The sequence below is a fragment of the Ranitomeya variabilis genome, chromosome 2 (assembly GCF_051348905.1).
Source record: "Ranitomeya variabilis isolate aRanVar5 chromosome 2, aRanVar5.hap1, whole genome shotgun sequence".
In the NCBI taxonomy this organism is placed as follows: domain Eukaryota; kingdom Metazoa; phylum Chordata; class Amphibia; order Anura; family Dendrobatidae; genus Ranitomeya; species Ranitomeya variabilis.
The window spans coordinates 471,023,945-471,043,719 of NC_135233.1; the positions used below are offsets into that span (position 1 = coordinate 471,023,945).

Below are 19,775 nucleotides of genomic sequence, written 5' to 3' on the forward strand. Positions count from 1 at the left end.
CGGTGCTAACCGAGTGCTATCGGTGTGCTCGAATAATATGTTCGAGTTCCCGTTGCTGTTCGAGAACCGCAACACTTGCAGGGGTTGCCTGCCTTGTATTTATCAGGTTTTTTTAGAATGGAAAAAAAAGTCCTGTGTGCCAAATTTGTCTTCATTTCTTAAAAATAACCAAAAAAATGGAAATTAGGCGGACCCCATATAAATCAGGGGGTCCCTCTGCTTCTTTTGGGAACAGGATTACGCAGGATTCTAATTCTGTTCATCTGTTCAATTTGTTTGTTCTAAGATGGAAAATATAAACGGGAAACGTATTGAAATGTGACCAGAGACTGAGGGTCCGACATAATAATGTTTTCGCCAAGTCTGTTCTAACCTAGAGTAAGAGGGGCCTGGAAATATACGAGCTCCGATTATGAGTATGTATCAGCCCTGTAAAGGTATGTACACACAAAGTCTTTTGGACGCTGAGGTCCCCACATCGTTTTTGGACCTTTTTTGTAGTGACTTTTTATATTTTTTATATTTTTTTTAAGATTCTATGGGTATGTGCACAAAGAGCCTTATGAGAAAGTTCGATTTTTGGAGTAAAAACTGAGCAGAAACTCTCCAAATCCTACTCCATATCTCAAAACTCCTCAAAAACATGCACATTTTGCTTTAATTCTGCAAATAAAGACTCGGTGGCTTTATAGAAAACGGCAGATGCTTTCAAGCAGAAGCCGGCGGAAGAGTGGACCAGTCACTTTCCGCTGCTCCACGGCTTTCGATGCCTGAAGAGGTTAAAAGAAGTGACAAATGATGGAACGTGTGCACAGCAAGTCGCTTTGACTCTGCAGCGCATTATGTTCATCTTTTTGGCACTTTCAGGTTATAAAAGACGTTTTTCACATACTCCAAGGCTTTGTTCCCAGGATATTTTTGGAGTAAATCCACTCCAAAAAAAAAATTGCTAAGAAAAATTATTGGAAAACTCTTCCTATATATTTATATGAGAAATCAACTTTTCTCTTCATATGGGAAGTTATAAGGATTTTTTTCCTGAGTTTTTCAAAAACGTCTGGTAGGAAATAATGATAAAAAAGAGCATGTCACTACTTTGAAGCAGTTCTGGATGGAATCTGCTCCAAACTAGGCACTGTCCAATCAAAAAGCTGCAGAACAAAAACTTCTAAAATTCTTCAAAACTATTTCTGGCAAAACTCCTAAAAAAAATAATAAATCTCCAAAAGGGCATTTCCTGAAACCGTTTCCACTTGAAAAACTCAATATTGTTGAATGCCTCAAAACACTTAGTGTGAATGTAGCCTAATGCTAAATGCAGATAAAGTTTGTTTTTAAGCATTCAAAAACGTACATTTTTTATAGGTTTTATGTATATGGCCACTGAAAATCAATAGTCTGGGGGGCATGAAGAAAATTGGAAAAGTGCACAAGTTTAGGCCATGCTTTATATAGAACACATACTGTATATTGCATAGTCTGTAAAGTAATAATTCCCAAACGTATTTACACTGGGGATCCCCTGAAAAATGTTTGCATTCCTGCGAAACCCATAATAAAATTCCTACTTCAAAGAAGCTTGGTGTAGGGACAGGTGAAACATTTTATGAATGTTAACCAGTGCAATCGGATATATTTTTACTATACGTTTCGCTAAGTTTCTTCATAGGGCGCCATTCACCCAACAGATGGCAAAAGAGTGGCATTCACTAGGATCTTACCAGTAAACATTCCTTTTTTTTCTCTCTGTTGGGTTTTGTATACATAAGTGTCGTTTAAAGGAAATCTGTCAGTAAGATCAAACCTCCCCTCCCCTCACCAAACTGCATATATGAACATTTTGGTCTTTAAAATGTAAATACAACAACACCTTTATATCTTCTATCTGTTGCTGCACTCATGGATTTAATAGCATTTTAATTGATGTGAAAATGAGACCATAAGGGCTCTGGGTGTGACAGAGCACTATCCAAACCTCAGTCTCCTGGGGTTGTGTCACCAGCCTTTTTAGTTTGATTGACAGCTGTCTGTGTGACATCTTACACCAAGCAAGGAAATCGGGCAGTGAGTTATGAGTCAAGGTAAAAGAGGCTGCTGCATGTTAACACCCTTAGGAGGCTGAGGTTTGGAAAGTGCTCTGTCACGACCAAAGCACATTTTTTTGCATATGGATTAAAATGCTAACTATTCAGGAATGCAGCAACAGATAGAAGATATAAAGGTGTTGATGTATTTACATTTCAAAGACCTGCATGCCTATATAGGTGGTTTGGGAAGTTCTTATTGACTGATTCCCTTTAAACTATGTTTTTCTACAGTACATTTTTTTAAATTTTACAATTGTAAGTGAGATCTATCTCTGCATGCTTATACAGTGCCAAAGATCGTCGCTTTCTTTCATAGATATGCATCAGGAAATACTTGACTAACCTGTAGGACCACAACACAGGTGAGATTTAGTATTTAGAATTTTTTTTTTTTTTTATTGCAACACCAACAGTAACTTTTGTGAGCCGCTTGGAGTTGTAGTCGTCTGTAACATATATGTCTTGTCCAGCCCGTTGACTATAAAGGGAATTTTTTATGGTAAACTCATTTTTTTTTACATTTTCCTTGTCACCATCTATATATACAAAATATTCTGAAAATTATACAATTTTCACAATAGTTGATTGTCACAGCTCACCTCCTCCCCCCTCCTGCACAGGCCACAGAGCATGCACACAATACTCGAACATATAAGTCAATGGACCTCTTCAGACTACTATCTAATATGGCCCATATGGCTGCTGGGAAAGCTACAAATTGGCTGACCCTATAATAATGGGCAGAAAATAGAAGAAACAAATTTAAAAAAGTTAGAAAAAAGTTTATTAAGTGTGTTTTTTTTTTTTTTTTTATTATCCGTGGATTATCGTTAAGTAAGAAAATGGAGGCATACTCACCTTCTGTCATCCTTATTGGATTCAGCGCAGGCCGTTCCCGTGACATGCTGACTGCACTGTTCAGTCGGCACAGGACTACTAAGGCCTGTGATTGGCTGCAGCGGTCAGTTGACTGAAATAAGCCAGTCACCAGAGAATCATCTGATTCAGCCAATCACAGGCTCCAGTGGTCCTGTGTCAACTGGACGGTGCAGTCATGCTTTTCAGAGCCAAAGCTGACCACCAGAGCGGTCTATACTGGATCAACGTGGTAACAGGAGAGAATTATACCTCCATTTGTTATTTTATGACCATTTTACGTTTTTTAATGCCGGACCACCCCTTTAAATGCATGGTAATTAAAGCTCAAAAACAGTGGATTGTAGGGGCGCTAAGGCCATGTGCTGAGTTTTTGGAGTAGAAACTAAGCGGAAGCTTCAATTTTTTTGAGATGTAGAGGATTTCTGCATCAAAAACTCTTCCAAAAAACCTTGTGTGTGCACAGAGCCCGAGCCTGAGTGTCCGTTTTTGGGGATATTTGTGTGTATGTATATACGGGACGTAGGGATGAGTGTAATTCTCTCGTCCCTACAGAATTGTGATGATGACGTAACTTCATCTGTAAACTTCCTTTTCTTCTCGGATCTGTGGCCATCGGACCCCGTGATTATCAGCGTCGTCAGAACGCGGCTCCCTGGCTTTCCATGTAACGTCGGCTAGTTCCCTCTTTTCGCGCCCTCCCCCATGGTCCTCCGATGAGCGCGTCTTCCATTTATTCACCACTTGGATCTTTTATCCCTTTGTATATTTTCTGTTTGCGTTGCATCCATTCACACGCTGTCGTCTCATTTCCCGTGCGTTCTCTCTGACTTCCACGCTGTGACCCCCCAACACCTGTCTCCGGCCCCCCACCGCCCTCACACCCTCCTCTTCTGCCTCTCTGCTGTGTAGAAGGATTTCCCTCCTGCCGGTGACGTCGTTGGTTTGCGGTTTGCAAACAAGAGAAACAGTTCTAAGAATTTGGCCATGACTGGGTGATTGCCGAGGGGAAGGGGGGTGAGGGCGAGAAGGGAAGAGCACGGCGAGAGGGAGAGCTGCAGAGCGAAGCGAGGAGAGAACACGAATTGCTGCATTTATTCTGTGCACACACTGGCGGCTTTCCACGCTGTTTTCTAGTGTAAAGCCAAAATGATAAATGATTCATTAAAAAAAAAAAAAAAAGACATAAAAACGTAAAATTAAACCGAAAACATCTGATAAATAATTACTACGTTAATTAAATATATATTGGGTATTTTCTTAAAACGTTTAGATTTAGTATTCCATCTCTTGGATGATATATATGGTTCTGTCAGATGGGGTTGTCCGGCCTTGGGGTATAAGTCTGGAGTCACTGTGTGACTACGGACTTGTGAATCCTCACAACTTCGAAGATTCTCCAGCGCCAGGAACGATGTGATTTGGAAATATGCGATCACATGCCAACTAGATGTGTGCGGCCTCGCCCAATGCAAGTGTATTGACCAAGGCTGGACACGTCTAGTCGGAATGTGGCCGGAAGTGAGCAAATCGTAAACTTGCAGTCACACGCATCACCAGCTCCTGATGAATCCTCATAGCGTGAAGTGTCTACAGTGATTGACGACTTCAGGCCTAAGGCTGGGCAATCCCTTTATTGAGAGTTTGGTTAAGATATTTTGGAGTAGTTCCTCTCTAAACTCTTTCTAAAAAACAGCGTCAAATACATTTGTAAAAGTCTTCCCATTAATTTCTATGGGAAATCTACTTTTCTGTTCATTTGAGGAGTGCGTGTCACATCTTTGGAGCGGATTCCACTTTCAGCAAAGTCCAATCACAACACTGCGACAAACACTTCGTGAGAACAAAGCCTTAGAAGAGATTTTTTTTCCCTGGAGTCTTTTTGAAGAATTTTCGAAGAAGAAACTCCCAAGTTTTTTGAGGAGTTTTGAGATTTGGACAGTTTCTGCTCAGATTCCATTCTCTTTCTGCATAAAGATAAGATGGCCGAGTCCCTTCCGTTGGAAGCCGCTCCTAGAGAAAAACAGATGGTGTTTTTCAGAAGTGGCTTCACCTAAAGAAACTCGGTGACTTTGCTGCTGGAAAAAAAGACATTGTGTGCTCATACCCTTAAAATGCATCATTTCCTGAAGCACTTAAAAAAACTCAGGCCCTTATTCAATACTTGTGGTTTTTTTTGGTTTTTTTAATCTGTCTTTGTTGTTTTTTTGTGCCTAATTCTTCAAAATGGAGCACTGAGTTCCTGAATTCTGCACAAAGTAAAAAAAAAAGTTTCTAAAAAGCTCACCAAAAATTCAGCGGGGGAGCCATCCAAGGGGTCTCCACAATCCCAAAATAGACCTCAAAATTCTTGTAAAAATGGAGCTGTAGCGTGCATGGGTCGCCATAGACAATGAATGGCGCGGCGCTCATGCATATGCAGTACCGCTCCATGTACGATCTCTAGGAGCACAAGACCCCTACGTTGTTGATCTGCGTGCGTCGGACCCCCACTCATCATACATTCATCACCTTTCCTGAGGATAGGTAATAAATGGCGTCCTTTATTGGGACATGTGCCCAGACCGTTGGGTGCCAGGATGTCACAAATAAGTCACTCTGCGTTGCCCGGATGCAATGCTGGGGCAATTAACTAAATGTTTGCTTTGTTCCGGGTGATAAAAATATTGGTTATGAAACACACAGTGTACACAAAAGTCTGTGATTTTGGTGCAATTCTGCAACAGAAAAGAAAAAAAATAAAAAGAAATTCTGTGAAAAGTCCCAAGTTGTGCCCCATATATAACAGCGAGATCTCAGAAATGCACAGTGCATTTTTTTTCCACTCCCTAAAATACTGACAAATGCCACGTATGGTATCTGCCCTGTGTGAACTCTGCCGTGACTGCCAAGGACACGGCTGTAGACTGCGGCGCGGCGCGGTATTAATGTCTCATCTCCCTCCATGTGACGACTGCAGGACAGGTTAGACCGCTTCTGTCATCTTTGTGGTCTCCCACAATATTTTGCAGCGTTTCCTTTAGTGTAACTCACTTTAGCCTGGGGCCTAATGGAGAATTCGTGTACATCACATCCTGCGCATTGCTGTCTGCTCGCATTAGGTGTAAAGGTCATGAAAAATATACGTTTCTTTTGGAGTTCTTTTTATGTATTGTCTCTTATACGCTGACTCTGATTGGATATGTTTTTGACTATATTGATTGGCACGTAGTGTCTGTTCACCGATAATCAACCCAATAGACCTTAGTAGGAAATTGGCAAAATGGCAATGCCTTAATATCTTTGTATCAGCCGCAGATTTCATCATCTCTGACCTTCTCACTGATCTTTGTTCCTGTTTTACCTTCTCCGTTTTTTACTCTCTTTTGATGGAAAAAAAAATGTAAAAAAAAAAAATAAATTCCCTGCCATTGCCTTGTATTGTCTTTAGCGGGCTGTGGAGTGCTGTTTTTGGTGGCCTGCAGCATTCAGTAGAGTCCAGACCGACTGCTGAGTGATTTTAATGAGAACTTTCAGTTCACTCTTTTTATATTTGCTGTGATTAGAGCCACCCCTTAAAGAGGAGCTGTCGCTTGCCATAAGCATGTCATGTTTTTTTTTCATATAAATGTTGCTGTCCTCCTGAATCTGGCGATGGTTTTTCTCTTCGTTCTGTGCCTCTCTGTTCCTGAGATATTGGCCCCTTCTTCCCTGTACTTTTTTTGACAACTGGGAGTGGTCCTCAACTCATCTTATCGAGGACCACTCCCACTTGGCTAAAGAAAAAAGACTAGATTCATCTATGGAGAAGAAAGGGACATATCCCTGGAACATAAGGGCGCAAAAAGTAAAAGAAAAACTACCCCAAATTCAAGAGACCAGCGGTATTTACACCAGGCAAAAAAGTTGGGTAAGAAATTGAGTTAAATAGGATCTGTCATTTGCCATAAACACATGTGGGAGTTTTCTTCTACAGAAACCTTACATTACATTGTTTGGGATTTTTACGAATTAGCCAGAGAGGAGAGCAGCTGCAGAGAGCGTCTCACTCTGGAGACCCCAATCTGTCCATGTATTACACAAACTGTCCACTGACTTAAAGGGGTATTCCCATCTCCAAGAGCCTATCCCAATATGTAGTTGGTGTAATAATAATAATATTAGCAAATATCTTCAATTAGAAATATAGTATCGTTTTTCTGATTCGCTATGTCTCTTCCTCATGTGCAGGCATTGCAAGACATTAGGTATCCATGGATATGACCACTAGCAACTAGACTATATCAGTGGTCATAACCATGAATACCTAAAGTCCTGCAATGCTGCACATGAGGAAAGACATAGAAATGTATTATAGTTTTTATGTTTTGCTAATTGCAGGGATTTGCTAATATTATTATTATTATGCCTACTGCATATTGGGATAGGATCTTGGAGACGAGAATACCCCTTTAAGTGAGAACATTCTGCTTTATTATACCCCCAAAGTTTTCTGCTGAAGGCTGGGAACCTTAACAATAGTACATACTGTGATCCGCTTTAATTAGTGAGTCCTTTAAACAAGCAATGTAAAGGCAATTATTTAATCTAATGTGATTGGATCTCTTTAAAGAGCATTTTTGTTACCAGTTTGAGCATGTTATACTGACTGCATTATGGAAATAGCGGCTGTACAGTTGATTAAAACATACTTTTTACCTTGTAATTTTTCCTTTCTGTTGCAAAGCTATTAGTTTGTAAAGTTAGGTTAAGATGTATGTTAAGTCCAAGGAGGCATGTGCTTCTTCCCCTGTATTATATTGACCAATCATAAGCAAGCAGCAATGTACAGGGGGAAAAAAAGAACACGCCCCCCAACAATAGCTGATATCAGGTTTCTCAGTCTGAGAAATAATGACTCTGAGAATCTGTACTCTTCACACTGACTCACTGCAGAGTTGCATGTGATTATCAAGCGCCAGAAATACAGCAGAGATTACTGTGATTAGTAAGAGACTGTCAGTAATTACACGTCTCACATAAAAAACCTGCTTTAACCTATTTTGAGGGAAATGTCCTTTTTTCCCCTGCATCTTCCTGCTCTCTTATGATTGGTCAACAGCATACTGGGGAAGAAGTACACGCCTCCAGGGAAATAGCATTGGTAATATCCTTGGATTTATTAGAAATTATAGCGTAAACTTTACAAACTATTATCTCCGCATCAGAGAGGAAAAATAATAAAAATGTATGTCTTGCTCGGCTCTGCAGCCACTATTCCATGATGTAACCAAGAGAATTGGTGTGTTTTTATCCATCGGCCTCAATGTACCAAACCATCTTCTAACTTGAATATTAACAGGTGTGTTCTTATACTAGGCAGCAATGTTCCATGCAAGTCCGAGCAGAAGAGAAAATATATCCGTTGATCAACTATGTGATGAAATCCATTTCACGGATCATCATGATGGAAAATGTAATTCTTCACGACCCTGGACACATTGAAATACACGGCAATATGTGTCACGTGATCTTGATTCGCGGACAAGCCAGGCGACTAAAAACATTTGTAGAAGTTTCTACTAATTGCTTTTGAGTTATTGTTTTACAATGGCAAAAAAAAAAAAAAAGCCAAGTTGCACACAAATTGCATGTATGTCGCAGTTGCCTGCCAGTTGCATTTTTGCATTGAAGTCTGTATTCAATGTTTTGTCTCTGGGGGCAAGTTGCGACTTTTCTGCCATTTGACAGCTCTAAAATAGTTGCAGACAAGTTGCTGTCCCCTCCCCCGCCCCGACGCATGTTGTCGTGCAAAAATAGAAAATTATTTATGACCCATTCCCATTATATTTTATGTATGGTTTACTTCCCAGTTAGTGATGAGTGAACGTGCTGGGATAAGGTGTTATCTGAGCATGCTCGGGTGCTGACCGAGTGACTTCGGCGTGCTCGAAAAATATGCTCAATTCCCCGCAGTTGCATGTGTCATGGTTGTTAGACAGCTGCAACACTTGCAGGGATTACCTGTTTGTTAGGCAATCCCTGTATGTGTTATGGCTGTCGAACAGCCGCAAGACATGCAGCCGTGGGGACTCTTAACATATTATTCGAGCACGCTGAAGACACTCTGGTAGTACCCGAGCATGCTCAGATAACACCTTCGTGCATTACTATTCCAAGTACATTGTCATGCAGCACACCAGTTCCCTTTTACCCAGTGAACTGATGCGGAGCACTAAATAGTTAATGTTCAAGGCAACACAATAAGGGAACCTCCTGTGTATCCGGGGAAGTCTCTGCCCTCCCGCCTCGTGTCCTGTATCTGTCAGCTCAGCCGTTATATAACAGATCACTGCTAAAAGCCCTGATGGATTCTGCTCTACATCAGCGCAGACACAGTGCGCAATGTTGTCTGCAGCCGGCGATGACCTGGGCCTTGTGCATGTTCATAGGAGAATTTTATAATAAAAGCAATAGGGGCCATATGGAAAGTTTGTGCGCCAAACTTTACGTTGCACCCCCTTTTTACAAAAGGATGCCCTAACCCTAGCAGTGCATATTAATAATATAAATTATATAATAATAATGGCAGACAGTAGATGCGGTAACCGCAGTATTTATTAGCGTTCACGTCTATGATGCCTTTCTGTTCATCTATATGTGAGTATGTGCCTGAAAGCAGAAGTCAGGGCTGTACAAACAGACCCAAGGAGACAGGCAGGACGGAAACTATTCTAATTATGTAAACACGTGGAGAGGAGGGAGATCCCTGCCTGACTAGGAGAGAGCCCAGACATCCCTGCACCAGAGAGAACACACCATGATAGATGGATTATGGTGGCGAACCTGCAGCAACCATAGATTTCATCCATTCTGTTTCTAATTTTTTTCTACAGTAAGGTAGTTTTACCTTGTAGTGCAGTTGTATGGCACACTAATAAAATAATGGGCCCTGTTTCTTTGTTAAAGAGGACCTATCACTTGGTATAAGTATACATTGGCACTAATATGTAGCTAGTGACTCAGCAGGCCCTCGCTACAGATCAGGCGTGAGGAGCAGAGAGATGATTTACGTAATAACTGTAGGTTCTGAGTACTTAAGGGGGACCGGGCCTGTCACCATAACTATGCACTTGAGTTAGTATGTAGCTAGTGACCCGACAGTCCCCAGCTACAGATCAGGCATGAGTAGATGAGCAGAGTGATGACTTACAGTGGGTGCAGAAAGTATTCAGACCCCTTTACATTTTTCACTCTTTGTTTCATTGCAACCATTTGGTAAATTCAAAAAAGTTCATTTTATTCTCTTTAATGAACACTCTGCACCCCATCTTGTATGAAAAAAAAAATAAAACAAATGTAGAAATGTTTGCATATTTATTAAAAAAGAAAAACTGAAATATCACATGGTCGTAAGTATTCAGACCCTTTGCTCAGACACTCATATTTAATGCTCTCCATTTCCTTGTGATTCTCCTCGTGATGGTTCTACTCCTTCATTGGAGTCCAGCTGTGTTTAATTAAACTGATAGGACTTGATTTGGAAAGGCGCACAGCTGTTTATATAAGACCTCACAGTCCATGTCAGGCCAAATGAGAATCATGAGGTCAAAGGAACTGGCCAAGGAGCTCAGAGACAGAATTGTGGCAAGGCACAGATCTGGCCAAGGTTACAAAAGAATTTCTGCAGTACTCAAGGTTCCTAAGGGCACAGTGGCCTCCATAATCTTTAAATGGAAGAAGTTTGGGAGCACCAGAAGTCTTCCTAGACCTGGCCGTCCAGCCAAACTGAGCAATCGTGGGAGAAGAGCCTTGGTGAGAGAGGTAAAGAAGAACCACAAGATCACTGTGGCTGAGCTCCAGAGATGTAGTAGGGAGATGGGAGAAAGTTCCACAAAGTCAACTCTCACTGCAGCCCTCCACCAGTCGGGCCTTTATGGCAGAGTGGCCCAACGGAAGCCTCTCCTCAGTGCAAGACATATGAAAGCCCGCATAGAGTTTGCTAAAAAACACATGAAGGACTCCCAGACTATGAGAAATAAGCTTCTCTGGTCTGATGAGACGAAGATATACCACTTAGAATTATCACCAAAAAGGTCTCTGTGGAGAAAACCAGGCACTTCTCATCACCTCCCAATACAATCCCAACAGTGAAACGTGGTGGTGGCAGCATCATTCTATGGGGGTGTTTTTCAGCTGCAGGGTCAGGATTACTGGTTGTCATTGAAGAAAACATGAATGCGGCCAAGTACAGAGATATCCTAGATGAAAACCTCTTCCAGAGTGCTCTGGACCTCAGACTTGGCCGAAGGATCACCTTCCAACAAGACAATGACACTAAGCACACAGCTAAAATTACAAAGGAGTGCGAAAAACGTGTTGCATCATTCCCAAGAAGACTCATGGCTGTACCAGCTCAAAAGGTGCTTCTACTCAATACTGAGCAAAGGGGCTGAATACTTATGATTATGTGATATTTCAGTTTTACTTTTTTAATAAATTTGCAGACATTTCTACATTTGTTTTTTTTTCTGTCAAGATGGGGTGCAGAGTGTACATTAATGAGAAAAAAATGAACTTTTTTGAATTTACCAAATGGCTGCAATGAAACAAAGAGTGAAAAATGTAAAGGGGTCTGAATACTTTCCGCACCCACTGTATGTGAAATCTGTAGTTTTTGAGTACTTAAGAGGGATCTGTCATTTACCATAAATATGCACTGGAGCTAATATGTAGCTAGTGTCTCAGCAGGCCCTAGCTACAGATCAGGCATGAGGAGCAGAACAATGATATATGTGATAACTTTTTTTAGTGCTTAAAGAGGAGCTGTCACTTGCCATAAATATGTAATTTTTTACCTGGCGTAAATGCCTCCATTCTCCTGAATCCGGCGCTGTTTTTGTTCCTGCATATCTCCTCCGTTCCTGAGGTATGGCCTCCTTTTCACTGTATGTAAATCTAGTCTTGTTATCCAAGTGGGTGTGATCCTCAACACTTCCACTTTGGAGTTTTCTTGAGGACCATACCCAGTTGTAGAAATACAGGTCCTTCTCAAAAAATTAGCATATAGTGTTAAATTTCATTATTTACCATAATGTAATGATTACAATTAAACTTTCATATATTATAGATTCATTATCCACCAACTGAAATTTGTCAGGTCTTTTATTGTTTTAATACTGATGATTTTGGCCTACAACTCCTGATAACCCAAAAAACCTGTCTCAATAAATTAGCATATTTCACCCGGCCAATCAAATAAAAGTGTTTTTTAATAACAAACAAAAAAAAACATCAAATAATAATGTTCAGTTATGCACTCAATACTTGGTCGGGAATCCTTTGGCAGAAATGACTGCTTCAATGCGGCGTGGCATGGAGGCAATCAGCCTGTGACACTGCTGAGATGTTATGGAGGCCCAGGATGCTTCAATAGCGGCCTTAAGCTCATCCAGAGTGTTGGGTCTTGCGTCTCTCAACTTTCTCTTCACAATATCCCACAGATTCTCTATGGGGTTCAGGTCAGGAGAGTTGGCAGGCCAATTGAGCACAGTAATACCAGGCATTTTGGCATTTCCTTCTCCCCAGTCTTCCTCCAGACTCTGGCACCTTGATTTCCGAATGACATGCAAAATTTGTTTTCATCTGAAAAAAGTACTTGGGACCACTTAGCAACAGTCCAGTGCTGCTTCTCTGTAGCCCAGGTCAGGCGCTTCTGCCGCTGTTTATGGTTCAAAAGTGGCTTTACCTGGGGAATGCGGCACCTGTAGCCCATTTCCTGCACACGCCTGTGCGCGGTGGCTCTGGATGTTTCCACACCAGACTCAGTCCACTTCTTCCTCAGGGTCCGGTCACCTCTTCTCGTTGTACAGCGTTTTCTGCCACATTGTTTCCTTCCAACAGACTTACCATTGAGGTGCCTTGATACAGCACTCTGGGAACAGCCTATTTGTTGAGAAATTTCTTTCTGGGTCTTACCCTCTTGCTTGAGGGTGTCAATGATGGCCTTCTTGACATCTGTCAGGTCGCTAGTCTTACCCATGATGGGGGTTTTGAGTAATGAACCAGGCAGGGAGTTTTTAAAAGCCTCAGGTATCTTTTGCATGTGTTTAGAGTTAATTAGTTGATTCAGAAGATTAGGGTAATAGGTCGTTTAGAGAACCTTTTCTTGATATGCTAATTTATTGAGACAGGTTTTTTGGGTTATCAGGAGTTGTAGGCCAAAATCATCAGTATTAAAACAATAAAAGACCTGACAAATTTCAGTTGGTGGATAATGAATCTATAATATATGAAAGTTTAATTGTAATCATTACATTATGGTAAATAATGAAATTTAACACTATATGCTAATTTTTTGAGAAGGACCTGTAGACTTAATTTATATACAGAGAAGAGAGGGCCATATCTCAGGAACAAAGAAACAATTAAGGAAAACAACGGAATTTATACTAGGTAAAAAAACAAATATATAAAAAAACACATTTATGGCAATTGATGGGTTTTCTTTAAATACTCAGAAAATACAGCTATCATAGAAATCATGGCTCTGCTCATCACGCCTGATCTGTAGCAAGAGCCTGTTGAGACACTTGCTACATATTAATTCCAATGATCTTGCTTCAGTTAGCTTTGAAATAGGGCACCAATAATCCATGCAATGTCTGCATACTGTAGGATCCAGGGAAAGTAAATTTTGATTAATTTTAGGCCTCATTCACATCAGTGGGTAAAAAAAAAATCTGCAATGCTCCACTAGGGCTTGTTTACATGTTACAGATTTTCTGTCTGGATTGGGGGACAGAAAATCCAGAGTGGATTACAGCAACAGCATAGTGAATGAGATTTTGAACATCTTATCCACTCGCTGCTGACAATTCCTGTGCAGAATTTTCCTGTGGATTTTTAATTTTGCAGGATGTGAATTCTTGGTGCAGATTTTCACTGTAGATTTCATCCTTACATTCAGCGAAATCCGCACCAAATGTGCCACAGAATCCACGTCATGCTTTGTGGATCTAATTGTGGGTCTCCAGTCTGGGATTTTTTTCTGCTTTAGGATTTTACAGGGTAGTTCTCCCCAAGAATGAGAATATGAGAGGAGAGAGAGACGGTGGATCCCGGGCATTGCCGCTGACAAAAGTGATTCCAAGCAGTAAGGATACAAAAAATTCCCGGCTTTATTTGTGCAACGCGTTTCAGAGTAGATTTTACTCCTTCTGCATGAAGTAGTCAAATCTACTCCGAAACGCGTTGGATGAATAAAACTGTGACTATCTTACTGCTTACGGCTTGGAATCAATTGTGTTAGCGGCAGCGCCCGTGATTCACCACCCTTCTCTCTTCACTTTTGCTTGTCATGACCTCCACCCATCAGCGGAATCTAATACACTCTTCCTTGGAGTTGTGCCGCACACAACCCACTCAGGTGAGCGACCAATTCTCCATCTTATCCTCACCTGCAGGTTGCGGTGTGACACAGGGATCACCTCTTTCTTTTCTTTCCCCAGAAAGTATCTTCTGGAGGCACCATACAGCAGCATGTGGAGAACCTACAGATCTATGGTGCAGACCTGTAAAACCTCTTGTCACTGAACCCATATGCTCCAGATTCTGGAAATGTTTCACAATTTCCTGCATGTATAAAGGAAACCTGATGGCAGATTCGTGCTACCCAAACCACAGGTAGCATGAATTAGACACTGGCTGTGTTATTCCTTCTTCCCCGCTCCACTCCCATAGTCTGATGGTTGTGTGTACAGGGCAAGACTTCTCAGTCTGTGAGATTGGGGAGAGGAAAAGCCCTCGTGCTCCTGCCTCGGACTAGTCAACCATAATTTCCCAGGCGGCTTTTCAAAGTATGTTTTCTCTGAGATACCACAGCTGATGGATTCTGACCATGGTTTGCCACCATGGCTCTCCTGTCAGGTTCGCGTGTGGACATACCATTGGTGCAACTTATGCAGCTTCACCGGTTCCCAAGAGGTTTGGGGGCCACTACCGCCTCCAAACCAGGTGTATTTGTACATCATGATGAGCTATTGGACTGCAGAGGGCCCATTTATTGTTCTTCTTCAGGCTCAGGCCACTACTGGTCAGGTTCCCGTGCCAGATGCTGGTAGGTTCTGGTGTAGTGGTGATGTTGTCTCTTGATTAGATGGAATATTAATAGAAAACTAGAAATTAGTGGAGCTAATCATTAGATCCCACCCTCCTCTTTACCAAAAATTGAAAATATTGAACAGAACATAATCTGTAGTTGTCTCCGCCTGTTGAAGATGATGATAGTTGTAGAATCATTAGAGACTTTCAAGAATGAAGAAACATGGTGCAACAAGTACCGTAGATCTTTTTCTCAGACGGGTTCACATGTTCCTCTCCCATTTTGCCGAGTGGCTCCCTCTATATTAATAGCCGTTATATTTGCAGAACAGCGAGGCACGGCTTCCCATGCCGTGAGCACACGGACAATGCTGTGCGTATCACGATACATTATCCTCACGTTCAGAGTCAGTTCATGCAAAGGCCACTGCTATTTTGACAAATTATTTCCATTATTCAATTTTTTTTAAACAATCGCAGGAACATGAAATCAAGAGTATAAATCAGGCACAAGCTGGATACACTCAGGGTTAGTAATTTCCAGGCAAATTCAATGTTTGGAAGTTCCTATTGTGGCTATAAAAAAAAAATTACTGTGAGATAAAAACTATTGCATCATTTTATAAAGTCAGTCATCCATTGCCCACCAACGAGCGTCCGCCAAAAATACCCCATAACATAATTGTCCGGTCTTCACCCGCTGGAAGTTCCTGGGAAGCAGCATGGCGAACCCCTAGCTATTTTTCCCCCACTCCTGTACACCGCCACTCCCTGGTTTTGGAACGTCCTGTCCAGGATCCTCCTTTACTCATACAGGGACCTCAGTTACTGTGGGTGCACTTACACCAGGCATGGTATACCATACATGTCCTACTTCTAACCACCTGGCTTCCAATGTGACCATTACCCAATCACCAGTGCCTAAGGAATAAGGTCCATAAGGTTCTGGTTGCCACGAAGATGTTCTACTGTAATTTTCTATTTTACCAGACCACATGTAATTGACCACATTTACGGTAATTATCGGCTGACCATCTTGACTTTCCACCTGCTGAGTGAACTCTGCCAGCCCAGTGTCTTCATTTTGGAAACTCTTTGTCTGCTCCGACTTCTGCCTGTCTGACAATGACATCTGCTGACTTGGCGCTTGGGCTGCTGTCATCTGTGCTGTTTCTCCTCAGCTGTTACTTTCAGACATTGCTTTTTGGAAACTCCCTGTCGAAAAGTCCAGATTTCTGAATAGAGGTTAAAGAGTACACCCCTTATAGACTCTGCTCCCGGATTTAGCCCAAAGTCAAATTCTTAGCAGCCGAGTGGGTCCACATTACCTACAGTAATGTTCTGAGACGGATGATAAATTCTCCATCTAGGAATATTCTTTATTGTCCCGGACTGCAGCAGCGATCAGTCCAGGATGAGATATGCTTAGCGAGGAGGCCTATAGATCTGCATTATGGCTGAGTGGGCTGCAGGGCCTCCTCACATCCTCCTCCTGATTTTCCTTTCTCACGCTTGATAGTTTATGTTGCTTTCTCATCTATTTTAAACATGTGATTCCCAGTGTAAATTTCTTTCATGCGAATCTAACACAAGTCATTGCACTATGATGAAAGATGTGAGAGGTTGACCGGGGCTGACAGCTGTAACTGTGCATTTAATATATATACACTGCTCAAAAAAAATAAAGGGAACACTTAAACAACAGAATATAACTCCAAGTAAATCAAACTTCTGTGAAATCAGACTGTCCACTTAGGAAGCAACACTGATTGACAATCAATTTCACATGCTGTTGTGCAAATGGAATAGACAACTGATGGAAATTATTGGCAATTATCAAGACACACTCACTAAAGGAGTGGTTCTGCAGGTGGGGACCACAGACCACATCTCAGTACCAATGTTTTCTTGCTGATGTTTTGGTCACTTTTGAATGTTGGTTGTGCTTTCACACTCATGGTAGCATGAGACGGACTCTACAACTCACACACGTGGCTCAGGTAGTGCAGCTCATCCAGGATGGCACATCAATGCGTGTTGTGGCAAGAACATTTGCTGTGTCTATCAGCGTAGTGTCCAGAGGCTGGAGGCACTACCAGGAGACAGGCCAGTACACCAGAAGATGTGGAGGGGGCCGTAGGAGGGCAACAACCCAGCAGCAGGACCGCTACCTCAGCCTTTGTGCAAGGAGGAACAGGAGGAGCACTGCCAGAGCCCTGCAAAATGACCTCCAGCAGGCCTTCTGAACTTGTTTTCTTTGCATTATTTGAGCATTTCTTTGCATTACTTTTGACCATTTCTTCTTTTCAGAAAAAAAAAATACAAAATGTATTGCTTGGAAATTCGGAGACATGTCAGAAGTTTATAGACTGAACAATTTACATTTTACTCAAAAATATACCTATATAGAGAAAAATCAGACAAACAACATTTTGCAGTGGTCTTGTAATTTTATAGCTGAGAGTTGCCAGTTATAGTTTATACTTGCTTTGGTTCACTCCAGTTTTTCTGCTCTCGTTCAGGTGCTTCGATTCCCATTTCTAACCTCAGCCCATGTTTAAGCTATCCTTCTGCCTGACAGATTTATTCCTGTCCCTGTCCTCCTGGCATAGACGCAGCTTTCTGATCACCTTTTGCCTGCTCGCTCCTTTAGCCAGCAGCCACTTCATGGACCCAACCCAGGGGCCCTATGTAACTCCAAATACCTGTGCTGGACCTAAGGCAAAGGCGACCCTTGAGATCTGCCAGTTGGCATGGCTAGTGCATAGTCTGTCCATGGAAGCCATATTAAAAAGATGCCAATCTTCCACTGATAGTGCTCCATGATCAGTCCAACTTACAGCACCATATTAGCAAATGCATATCCAAAGTAATGTCTTATCGTCGAAGTAACGTTAAAATATGTATGATCTGATTGGAAAATTAGGTCTGATAGAAACATTTGTGAACCCTATGCGTTGGCAATAATTTTCTAAGTATAGCTAGCTTTACCATTCGGGAGTTTGGACGATAAATAGATTGTCACACCGTTTTATTCGAAACAGACATACAAACAATAGTAGTCATCGTTTAGGTAGAAGTCAGAGTAAATGAGTAGACTGCATTAGGGCAAGTTGTAACAGGCGGCAGTTGTTACTCGCTTTGTTTTCTTAGTGATGTTGTAATGTCTGTAACTTGCATATTGATCATCGATCCGACCAAAGACAACAGATGTCAGGTTTCACATTTCTAAAGAATCTCATTGTGTTACAGTTCATTAAAGGGAATCCGTCGTCAGGATTTTGACACCTAATCTGAGAGCATCATAGTGTAGAATCAGAGTATATTTTGATAAAATCACTGTTTTACAGCAGGAGATTATCCCTAGTCCATCCCCGCCCCACCACTGATTGGCAGCTTTCTGCCTATGCACAGTCTACACAGAAAATCGCCAATCAGTGATTTGGGCGGGGTTATAAAAAGCTCAGCATTCAGAGAACAGCTAGATCTGCAGCTGAAAAAAACAGCAAGTTGCCCAGTAAGCGATACACCGCTAGAATCAGGGTCTCTGCAACATACATCATACTGCACTCAGATAAGGTAGTAAAAACCTAGTGACAGATTTCCTTTAATTTTGCTGGGCTAGAGCTGCATTCATAATACTGTAAGTGTTAGAACTCATATTTATCTGTATTTCCTAGTTGCTCAGTGTCTGCACAGAGTTTTCCTTTATACCCTAGCACAATTTAAAAAAAAATTAGAGGACTCGAAGGGAATTTGTCAGCAGGACTTTGCTATGTAATCTGAGAGCAGAATGATGTAGGGGCAGAGACCCTGATTCCAGTGATGTGTCACTTACTGGGCTGCTTTCTGCAGTTGTGATAGAATCACTCTTTTCTCTGCTGCAGATCTAGCAGTGCTCAGAATGCTGAGCTGTGTAGAACCCTGCCCACAGTACTGATTGGCAGCTTTCCATGTACACTGTGCATAGGCAGAAAACACAATATTGGTGGGCTCAGAATTACGACTGGTAAATCATGACCCCTTACTTATTATTTTGACATAGTTATTGCCTAGTTTATTTTAAGGTTCTATCAAATGATGCTGGAAACTACAAGAAAATCGCTTTTTTTTTCAGGCCAGCATTCTTTTCAGGTAGTGGCACGCTTATCAGAATCCATTGCCAAGTAACACAAAAATATTACTCTTTTACACTCCCCTGATTTTCTATTTTGATACATCCACAGTTAAAATAGTTTAAAAGGTGAATAATAGAGAAACAGACTTTGTAACTTTTTTTTTTTTATCAAGAAGCACATCTTGTTAGGGTGGAGGATCGGTGTTGTTATGGAATAATAATAATAATACTGAAAAGGGCAGCAGTGGAACAGATATTTTCTGAACCGCCCTGGAAATGTTTACCCTGGATGAAGAGAACTCCAACCTGTGAGATACAGCGTCGCGCAACAATAGGGCCAACATTAGGATCAGGCTTAAAGGGGTGTTCCAAAGTCCAAAGTAATCTATTTAGTGCCATTATCTAAACTATTTTCTAATATACTTGAATAAAATATTATCTACCATTCCCTAACTAAACAATCTAACTGCTGTTCTTTTTTTCCCTCCTACTTCCTTTTTGATGACACTTCGTTTGAGAATCCCAGTGCATGCTAGGATAATCAAATGAAGCGTCATTGGGGGACAGAGTCTGGGGTCACTGCCACAACCTCTGCCCCTCTCTGATACGAATTGTCATGAATCATCTCCGTTTCA

At 41.5% G+C, this 19,775-nt stretch overlaps 1 protein-coding gene across 4 annotated transcripts in view; it reads left to right on the forward strand.

The window, feature by feature from the left end:
* The window catches only part of LOC143806800 (inositol-trisphosphate 3-kinase B-like), a 96,118-nt gene that overhangs the window by 51,762 nt on the left and 24,581 nt on the right, over positions 1-19,775 (forward strand). The window lies entirely within an intron of this gene.